This window comes from Phlebotomus papatasi, chromosome 1, assembly GCF_024763615.1.
Source record: "Phlebotomus papatasi isolate M1 chromosome 1, Ppap_2.1, whole genome shotgun sequence".
NCBI lineage: Eukaryota > Metazoa > Arthropoda > Insecta > Diptera > Psychodidae > Phlebotomus > Phlebotomus papatasi.
The window spans coordinates 84,267,535-84,278,769 of NC_077222.1; the positions used below are offsets into that span (position 1 = coordinate 84,267,535).

Genomic DNA, 11,235 nt, shown 5'->3' on the forward strand with positions numbered 1-11,235 from the left:
GGTGTGACGGAGATAATTTTCGTGAATTTTCCTTCACCCACAAAAGCGTTTCCTTTTAAGTAAAATATTTTCTCTGTAAATATTAATCATAATAGAGCTTCTATTATTTGTAATAATCGTTTGTGTTTCGAAAAGACGTTTGAAGTGTGAAAAAAATGCATAAAATACATAAAATGTTACTCAACAAAATTGCCATTCAAGGACCATTTTTGATTTTCATTTTTGAACCCAAAAAAAGGTCTATGCTCCTAAGTTTGTCAGAAAATGTAAGGTGTTGGACTGGCTATTAGAATATATGGCCGTGGACGAGATTCATTTAGTACCTTAGAAATAATCAACTTATACACAGCTGCAACATTACGATTACAAAGCTGCAAAGCCTAAGCCTTCCCCTATTTCTAGCCCTCTTAACACTACTGGATTCATTGATACTAGTGGAGTCCTTTTTATAGGCAGGTTGACACTACTGGAGTCGTACTGTATTTTCAAAATACAGTTTGTCGCTTGAATCATCAATTGACGTAACTTCCTTATCACCAAAATTAACAATTATAACAATAGGGAAATGCCTTGGTTTGTGAGAAAAGCGACTGGTTATGAATTACCTCTTCAGAATTAATCTGCGTTAATAAAAGCGTCCTGTGATACTTCCCAGAAATATCCAAACAAGATACCTGTTTGTAAAGATAAAGAATAAATCCGGCGAAAAACGATCCAGTTTCCTGATATCACTTCTTTATTTAAGGAATAGTACAATACACTTTTACACTACTTTTCAAATTAAATGATAATTGAATTGAATGGATTACTATAGGTATGTTAATTTTCACTTAAATTGATGTTTCTCACAAGATCTTGACAAGAATATAATGATACTGACTTGACAATCTCTTTTGTATTCAAAAATATTGTTCTAAAAAATTACTTCGGAGGATTTCCGCCAGAGCGTATGGTGTTCTTCACTAGCCACGTTAGGGAAATTTAATAGAAAGGAACCGGAGTTTGTCGGAAAGTGGAGTCACTCCTAAATAAACGGCAATATTGTTAAAAAAGTGCCCCCACATCCTCTGTTATGTCCTGTAAAGTCCTGGACAGATTGAGAGATAAAACTTTGGAAATTCCCTATTGATTCGACCACTGATGAAGTCTTGGAGACCGAGCCGAAAGCTTTGGGAAGAGGTGCCGTTTTTCTAAGAGTGACTCCACTTTCAGACTAACTCCGGTTCCCTTCTAGGAAATGCCTACACAGTAAAAAAAATTAACACTATTATAGTGTGTAATCTTTCACACCACTATCATAGTGTTAAATTTGGAAAAAGTGTTTAATTTAAAATTGTTTAATATAAAGTCATTGAATTTCAAGATGTTGAATTTGGAATTGTTGAATATTAAAAATTGTTGAATTTTTATGTGTAAATTCAAAAATTGTTGAATTCTGTTTATTGTTGAATTTTCTTTTCATTTCGAAGATTTTGATTTTTTTTGCCTTTTTAAACATTTTTATTGGTTTTTTTTTCCTGTACTCGGGATCCCCCCTAATGCGAAATGATTACATCTGATGCTCGGATCTTCACGATATACTTATTTTGCATATAAATATTTGATGTTCTATATGACTTTTGCCCTATGAAAAGCATCTCGACTGAAGTATAAGTTTTAATTGGAAATTCAACAATTTTCACACAACTTTTGTTTAAAAATTCAACAAATTTGGTTGCAATACACAAGGCTTCACACTATAATAGTGTTAAAAATTATGATCAAACTATAATAGTGTTAATTTTTGATCATGTGACAAAAAATACTATAAAGTTGTGTATTTTTTCACACTATAATAATGTGAAAAACTGTAATCATACTATAATAGTGGTAATTTTTAGAATTTGTCAAACAGTTTTAAATCACGAAACATTCTTGAAAAATTTTTATGATTATAACAGTGAGAAATATTGCACAGATCGCAATTAAATAATAAATTTATCCGATTTGACATTATTATAGTGTTACAATTTTACACATTTTCAAATTAAACAACATTGTTGAAAATTTTTCAATTATAATAATGGTAATTTTCAATCACGTGACAATAAATTACCAAAATGTTGTGCATTTTTTAAACAGTTTTAAATTAAATAACTAAAATGGTCGATTTTGCACTATTATAGCAGTAAAATTTTACACATTTTTTACTGTGTAGCCTATACAAGAATTGCTGATTTATTTGACAGGTCAGTTACGACAATTGTTGACCCAAGCGTAAAGTTTTCAGTTTGAATAGCATTTCGCAGTATTGTTTGGGAATTAATTTAATAAAAAAAATGGTCTTGAGAACATTTGTAAGCCATATATAGCCAATTCTTAGGTCAATTTCTAATGGGGCTTGTTCAAAGTCGATCAAATATAGAAACGAGATATCGTCGGTTGGGTCTACCTCTGTCGTATCGGCATTTATTTTGTATCAGCATTTCACGCAAGAGGGTACGTCTGTATTGTAGCTTGCAACAAATGCAGATACAAAACAAATGCAGATACGACAGAGGTAGACGCAATCGACGATATATGTACCAGAAAATGTGTCAATCATGTTTGGAAAATATTTTTAAAATTGTTTAAGTGTATTTGGTATAGAGATTATCATTGTAGGAGAAGTGACCGACCGGTGATGCCATTCATGAGCTCTGCTTAACTTGAGTTCGAAGCAATTATAATTGATGTCATTACGCAATTCGAAAACATTTTAAGATGCTCGCGCATTTTAAGAGAGTTAAAGAGACAGCCAGTGACCTTCGTTATCTATCCCGCTCTGCCATTCACTCTAGGAAATTGTTATTTACTTATTTATTTATTTTTTATGTTCGAGTGGGCAATTCAACATGATAGAGAGATAGAGGAAGGAATTTTTGGAGTAATTTATTAAAAAAAAAAAGATTTTTCTACAATTTCTCTACATTTATAAGGCAACGTAAAGTACAAAATTCTCGTGCAAATATTCTTTTATCTGCCTTTCTACTGATAGCTGGTAAATACCATAATGTTGTGTGTGTCTCTACTCTATGTATTTATGTGTAGAGGGAATGCTATGAAGAGGGATTCGGACACGAGATTCAGATTGAATATGTGATCGATGATCAGTCAGGGATCGAGAGTGTCGGTTGGTGGTTGCTTACTCAGCAACCACTTGATGAAGTGTCGCAAGTGCCTATCTCTTGGCATATTTTCTGTGTAGCCGGAAATGTGATTAGGAAGAAAGACAAAGAATTTGTTTTTTTTTTATGGTTACAATTTAAAAAAAAAATTAAATATAAAAATATCAGTGATATGAAGGGAGAATGTGAAAAATGTTTAAGCAAATATGCTGCAGGTGATACACAAAGTGAATTATCTTTATTTTTTGTGTTATTTTGCGTCCTTAAAACAAATTGTTTAACTTATTTGTTCAATGTTTCTTTTTATATCTCTCTGTTGCAATGTACATATTGATTGTATTTGTCCAATCTGAAACTGTATGATACCAGCAAAATGCTTGTTTTTCTTTGTCTGCCTCAAAATACAGTATATGTATATATAACAATTAAATGTAATGTGACGCAGACTCATTTAAACGAGGAAGATTTGTATGCAAACACATTGTAGTGTGGGTTGCTCTGAATTATTTTTAGAATGACTTTGGCTTTTTTTTTCATTTCTTCACAAAAGTTGAATACTCATATATATTATTGTTTTTTTTTTCAAGAGTCACAAAATTCACATAAAATGCTAAATTCAAATATTTGGCTCTTTTTTTCACTCTTTCAGTGTGTATTTGTTTTTATTTTTATTTACACTTTGACGTGAGTCAGTAAATAATATATAAAAGACGATGGTTGGTGTTTACTTCATAAAAATTAAAATGCCAAAAGGACAACCAAATACATTAAGCTGAAGACTAAATTTTGTATATTACCTTCAAAAGTTTCATCTGTTTCATTTTTGTGAATATTTTTTTTTCGTGTCGTTGTGACTGCTGTGTACTGAAATGATGCACAAATTTATTCAAAGGGAGATTATATAAAATCCTAATGTTAGAGACTTTAAATTAAAGTTCCAAAGACAGCAGAGCTATAAAAGCGAATGTGAAGTGAACATGTGGTATGAGTTGATTTGAAAATGCGTTCATAAAGTAGAATATGGGAAATTTCCTCAAGTTTCCCCTAGTTTTATCAGTTGCGAAGATGGAAATTGTGAATTCCAAAATTAGCTTCTCTTTGACATACAAAAGCACTAAAACTCGTATGATTATTCTAGCTCCTTGTCAACATGAGGGAGATAAAGAGGATGACAGAGAATTCAATGATAAGGAATAAATAAAGTGTTTAAAAAAAAAGGCAAAGTAACAAGTGTTAAGTATATATACTAAAATCTCAGATTATAATAAGAAAAAAAAATGAAGATACTTACCCACGAGAATGATGAACTTTTCACATTTTCTATTGCTCTCATTTTCTTCCGTCATTTTTTGTACTACGATTTGATAAGCATTTTATGGATTATTCTGCTTCCAGCTCAGGGCAAAGGAAAAAAAATATAGAGATAGATTTCTTAATATCAATTGAGGGAATCGGAAAGTGATATGTTGAGAGAGAAAAAATTCATGGGTTGTGATCGCAATAAGAGGAAAGAATATTACAGACATGTGCGCAAAATGTTACAGAATTTGTGAATAAGTTATGTCTAACGTCTGACTACGTAACTCATACGTTTTTGGACTAAATATCGCGTATAGATTAGAGAATGCCGCTCTCTTAGTTACAAATCAGTAGCAGAGATTACGAGAAAAACCACAATTTTTAAAATAAATTAAAAATAAACTTCTTTAAGTTCTAGAAAGGTGGGTGTATCTAACACAAAATCAAATGAATTGTTTTAGTTTTAGAATTTTAAAATTAAAATTAAACTTTTAAAAAATTAAACTCTTCTAAGGGCATATTCATTGTATCTGCAACCACGTAGAAAACGGCAGGTCATGATGCGTTGTTACTAACAAGTACCAATAGAAAGCAATTGCACTTATTCTGAAACAGTTTCATTTTGAAAAGACGAAGAGTAATCTATAAAGCTAACAGGTTCTCTAATTTAGACCAAGAAAACACGATTAAACATGCCAGTTTACACATTGTCGCTTTACTAAGCTACACACGTGTAATGGATAGGGGAAACTAGGGCAAAAAGTCACAAATCGAAAATTTTAAATTTCAATATCTTCCAAGATAAATAAGATAGCGGCTTAATTTTTTTTCCATAGATAGCCTCTATAGGTCTTCTTCAATGTCGTAAGTTTGTTAGAATTTGAACAAGGAATTTAGAAAATAAAAAAATATCGACATTTTTAGCCCTATTTTTGAAATATTTTCCGTGCAGAAGATATCAATTATTAGCTATACTTGTAATAAATTTGATGCACTGGTGAATAGTTCCCAAATTATCTGGATATTCTTTGAATACGAATCCGCTATCTATTTTAGAATTTTACAAAGATTCCTTTCTCCAGAAATCCTTTTATTAAAAACGACCACTTGGGGTAAAAAGTAACAAAAGCTATGGAGCAAAAAGAAACAAAAACCGAAACAATTTCTAATGTCCCACGGTGAAAAGAAACGTCAATGCTATGATGTGTCGCCGCTTGTTGTTTGCATTGGTCAAACGATTTGTGTGTTTTTTGTAAAATAGCTTAAAATGCGATTTTCTCGCTCAGATAGAGAAAACGGTGTTTTACAAAGGTGTTGAAGAATAAATTTCGAATGAAAATATGTAATCTAGGTATTTTACTTAAATTTACGGAATCCCGTAATAAAGCGAATTAAAATGTGATAGTATCTTATGCCTGATACTATTTGCCCGAGAATTTTTGAGAATGATCACAAAATTACCTTTTAGAAAATGGCTCGATAAATATATTTCCTTACAAAATAGAAGAAAATGACTTTCACAGATAGATATTTCATTATTTCTCACCGAAATGTCAAACATATTTATAAAAGAAAAATTATTCGGTGCTACGCATATTGCCGGACACATTTTTGAGATTCGCAAACATGTTCACAAAACAAATCAAAGCACAAAGTAAAGGTATTATTGGGCATTGGCCATAGTGCTTAGCACACAATAATTTTTGTTTTAAAAACATGTTTTCGAAATTCTCATGTTTTTGACATTTAAGTAAGAGTGAGTGATATCTAAATCTAGTCATCCCGCTCACTCTCATAAGCACTTTCGAAAATATGCTTACTAAACAAAACTTATTGTGCGTTGGGCATAACATATTAACACTAAAAACCTACCGACCGTTTTTGGTAGTTTTTTGGGTCAAATGACAAACCGCGGTTGGGTAGGATATTCAACAAATTTGTCTTGGAAAAGAGCAAAAAATTAAAATTTAAACACTGAAAAATATATTACATGCATATTTTAAGAAATTCATTAAGTTTGATAGCAACATTGTACCGTTTAAATATGTGTTAATTTTAAACCGGTCAATTTGACCGGGTCTTGGTAGGTTTGGTTTTAATGATAATTTTACATAGAGTAGTTCTCAGGGTACAATTAGTAAGAGTGTTCGGCTCAAGTGCCACAACAGTTATGAGTTCGAAACCCGCCCAGTGGAAATGATTAAAACGTCTGAAGGTACATTTTACACGATACATTGTAAACTGAATAAAAAATTTGTAAACTCAACAATAATTTTTAATAATTATTTTGCGTAACATACTTACAGCAGTTGTGACAGTTTATGACAGTTTCGTCAGTTTCAAAATATCCTTGACCTTTTTGAGGACTACTGGGTTATATGGGTGACCCATAGAGAATTTTTTTCTGATTATTTAAGTTTTATGCCCAACGCACAATAATTTTTGTTTTGTAAACATGTTTTTGACATTTCAATGAGTGTGAGAGAGATCTAAATTTAGTCATCTCACTCACTCTCATAGAAAATTTTGAAAACATATTTACAAACAAAAGTTATTGTGCGTTGGGTATTATGCCCAGCGCACAATAACTTTTGTTTGTAAATATGTTTTCAAAATTTCCTATGAGAGAAAGCGAAATGACTAGATCTCTGTTTCATTCACTCCCATTGAAATGGTAAAAGCGTATTTAAAAAACAAAATTTATTGTACGTTGGGCATCCTCTGGTTAGAAAAATAAATATTTTTATTTCGGTCACTGATGAACTATTTCTGGTCCTCAAAGTGTTAACAGCCTTTATTTCAACGGTTCAGAGAAACTTGATATGGGTTTTTTAGCTGACATTCTTTACAATCTCATTTCAATCAATGAGTTTGACTTTTCTTTAAAAAGACTTACACTTCAAGTCCACTTAAGCACGTGTCTAATTTTTTTTAAAGAAGTTATTTATTTATTTATTTATTTTTTTTTTTTAAATTTTATATTGTTACATTGTTACATTGCTTCAGATACGAGCCTGTGACTCGAGGGAAAAAAAACACTTATTATTTGGAGGAAATAGAAGAAAGTGATTATTGTCTCTATATTGATTGCTTTCTCCCTATAGTATAAGGCAAAAAAAAGTCGAATGTGTCTCTGCGACAATTCTTGAGCAACATTGGGAAAAATAGAAAATGTGTATACAGAAGGAAGATATGATGCCAAAAAATTTCTTTCGTGGGACTTGTAAAATAAATTTGGCATTTTGCTGCATGTGCGTTGAGAAAGACTATTACATACATATAACATATCTCTATATTATAGGTATACAAAATGAATTGTACACAAGAAAACCATTTTGATATGGGGTTGAAGAAAAATGTTTATCATGATGACTTTTATAGGCCGTATAAAAATATGTGCAAATAATCTTCTGTCACATATATAACTCATGTTAAAAAAGTTAATCCTCTTGTTGAGAAATGAGAACGAAAAAAATTGATTCTGGACAAGTGTCGAGTGTGTAATTACACAGAGATAGAAAGAGAGGAAAGACTTGCGGTTAATTGCAATTTGATGTGATGTGTGGGGTTAATTGAAAAAGTCACTGATGAAATATTAAAAGAAATAATTCAAGTATCTTATAAAGAAATGATTATAAAGTATTAATAACAATTGTGTTATGTGAGAAAACATTGTAAAACTTTATTTTGTTCGTTGTGATCTTTCCATTGATGTTTTCTTCATTGAAAAGAAATGATGATCCTCATAATATGCGAAAATATATACGTGGTTGGTGATGAATAAAAAGCGGCATAAGGAATAAATCTTGCTGGTGATTTCCGACTCTTTTGTTGACCAATTAGTCATATGTCCCTGGGAGAGGAAATTCTATACTCTTCATGTGTTTGTTAACTTTTGTAAATTCAATAATGATTCATTTGTCTGTTTTTTCATTCAATTTCAACCTTTATGATATCAAGTTATGTGCTTTTTTATGGACCTTTTAATCAAATGCATTTTGTATTTTATTCTCCATTTCAGTTAACGTATAGAGTATTTGGGATTTTAGGTGCCGTACCGCATGGCAGCCCTCCTAGTGTCACGTATTCTCATACCTGGTGATCGGATTTCGCCAATTCTCCGTGTACCTGTGAGGAGAAAACCGAAAGATTCAAGTTTAAAGGTAAGGAAACTAATACGTTTGTAACTAAATGCATTGAACAAAGAATATTTTGATTATGAACTTAAAATAATTGAGGCACAAAGAAAGTAAAAATAGAGTTATTTTTGTGTAATGAAAAATATTGAATATTCATGAAATCACAATATGAATTTTGGTATTAGAGTTTATTCCATTGTCCAAAAGAATTTTAATTAAAGCATTGTATTTATTGAATAAATTACACTAGCCTACATAATTTTACGTAGTTTTAGGAATGCAAATCGATAAGTTTGATAAATCCCATTGTCAATAAAATATGACTTTATGAAATTTACTCTCAGATTTAGATAAATTACAAAACGTTTTGTAAACGATTTTAAAATTCTCTAGAACCTTTAAAAAAACTTCTGGACATCCTAAGGTAATAAGATAGCTCAAAAATCGCTTATAAAGTTGTAGATAATTCTAAAATCTTTTTAATACGTCCAAATGTTTCTCATTCATTTCACAATTGAAGTTATCCAGGAATATTTTTTAAAAAATCTGAAAATATACATATGAATTTTCTAGGCTTTACTATCCTTTACCTATACATGATGAATTTAATATTTTTTTCACGTCTAATTTTTTCACGTCACTTACTTTTAAGACGCAGTAAGAAAGCGTATTATCAATAGATGTGGATAAGTCGATCTTCATTTGATAGGTCCTGGAATCCCTGTTAAGTCCAAAACCGGATATAACCGATTATGGAGCAAAGCGATATATAAATTAATTTTATTCCTTATTCAATTCTATTACTTCTAAACTAATCTTAGCAATCTTTTGATCATTTATAAATCGATTCTAAACTGATTGTGAACCGGTAAACATAAAAATATGCAGTAAAAAAAACTTTCCAGAATGCGAAAGCCCGTGAACACAGTGTTTTTACCCATAAGTAGGATTACTAAAGAGCTTAAAACTAATTTTTCGGACTAATTAGAGAACAAAATAACTTTCTATAGTCAAAAAAAAACTTAAGAAAATTGAGAATTTAAGGAGTTACATGAGTTATAAAGACTAAAAAATAGCACGTTTTTTCTATTTTTTTTTCAAAATAATAAGAAAAAATGAAATTCAAGATCTGGTATATAAAAATACATTATTTAAACAATATTTTTTGAAATTTTCTTTTAAAAATATAAAAAATTCAGTCGTTGCAACCTGATTTTCAATTTTTTTTTTGAAAAATTTAATCTTTTGGTGGACAAAATTACTCAGAGTAGATTTATTTGAAATAAAAAAAACAAATATTTTGCGCTAGCAGATGAGTAAATTCGTACTTAAACGGTGTAATTTTGAGAAAAATGAAATATAGATTTTTTGAATATGTTTTTGTTTTTGGGACACCGATATCCTACTTAATAGGGTTAATGCAGAGTTTGTGTGTATATTGTGGTACAGTTGAAATGACTGGAATAATTGGGTCGTGGTCATTCTATTCTCAATGCTGCTCAATACTCCTTCTAAATCAGTTTAAATGTTTCAATTAAATATAGCATATCAAATATTCCTAATTTTGTGGCTCTTCGATTCAAATTGAAGATATGTGCGAGGTGGCCACGAGTATAGACTAGCCAAAAGTTATGCCCCCACCTTACTTTCTCTAAGTAATCTTGTCCGCCGCACTTAGTTTTTTCCGATTAGGTCTTTAAAATTCAAGTCCCAGCGACAAAATTTTTAAAATTTTGAATTGAAAATTTGAGAAAATATTGTTTAAATGGATGGTGTACTTATATACAGTGGCGGCCAAAATAATAGAATCAGCTCCGCAAAGACCACTATTTTACCATTAGCACTTTTGTTTATTTCAATTTGCTGAAATAATTTTGAAATTGAAATGTTTAAATAATTACTTTACGTCAAATAAGTATTGTTTTGGCCGGTAGAGGTCTCTATTTTTCACAGAATACCAATAGTGAAATTTGGTTTGAACAACACGATAGAACCACTTTTATTTAAATTAAAGGATGTGGTCTATAAATCGAATAAGTTTAAATAAAGCCATATTTTGAAATCATAAATGGCAGTTTTCCAATTCTTTTGGCCGAACTGAACGTTTGGCTGAATTGACGTATTCATTGTAAAATAGAGGCCTCTAGCGGCAGAACAACCCTTATTCTACAATTCTAATAATTTGAAGATTTCTACTTCAGAATTATATTAGTCCTCTAACGGGTAAGACCGCCTCCAGGCGGTCTTCACAAAAATCACATTTACAGCGACAATAAAGGTTTTATTTATTTAAAAGTGCTATAGCGTCCTCGGTAATACTCTTATAAACTTCTCTTGAAAGTTTGAACTCAGTTTGACTCTTCGTTTTGTTTCTATTCCCAGTTTTGTGTGACAGGTCAGAGAAAAAGCAACAAAAAATATTTGTGCAAAAAAACTCATTTCCAATTTCCATAAAAATACCGATTTAAAGTTATATGACTAAAATAAATTTATTTTTTACTGAAAGATATGTCATTCCGCTTTTTATATTTTATTTAAAAAATTTGAAAAAACTAAAAATGTGAATTTTAGAAGCAAAAAAGCGTTTCAAAAAATTTTTATATTTTCTCACCTAGCGCCTAAACTAAAAAAGATAATGAAGAATGGATGGT

The 11,235-nt window shown here is 30.6% G+C and overlaps 1 protein-coding gene across 2 annotated transcripts in view; it reads left to right on the top strand.

Annotated features, from left to right (window-relative positions):
* Positions 1 to 11,235, top strand: part of LOC129810443 (uncharacterized) — a 31,838-nt gene that overhangs the window by 6,571 nt on the left and 14,032 nt on the right. Inside the window, exons 1-2 of one of the 2 annotated variants that reach the window (XM_055860932.1) lie at positions 2,951 to 3,361; positions 8,467 to 8,608. The gene's annotated coding sequence lies outside the window, so the exon portion shown is untranslated. Of the gene's footprint in view, positions 1 to 2,950; positions 3,362 to 8,466; positions 8,609 to 11,235 lie in introns of those variants that run through there. The other variant, XM_055860931.1, reaches the window with a different exon arrangement.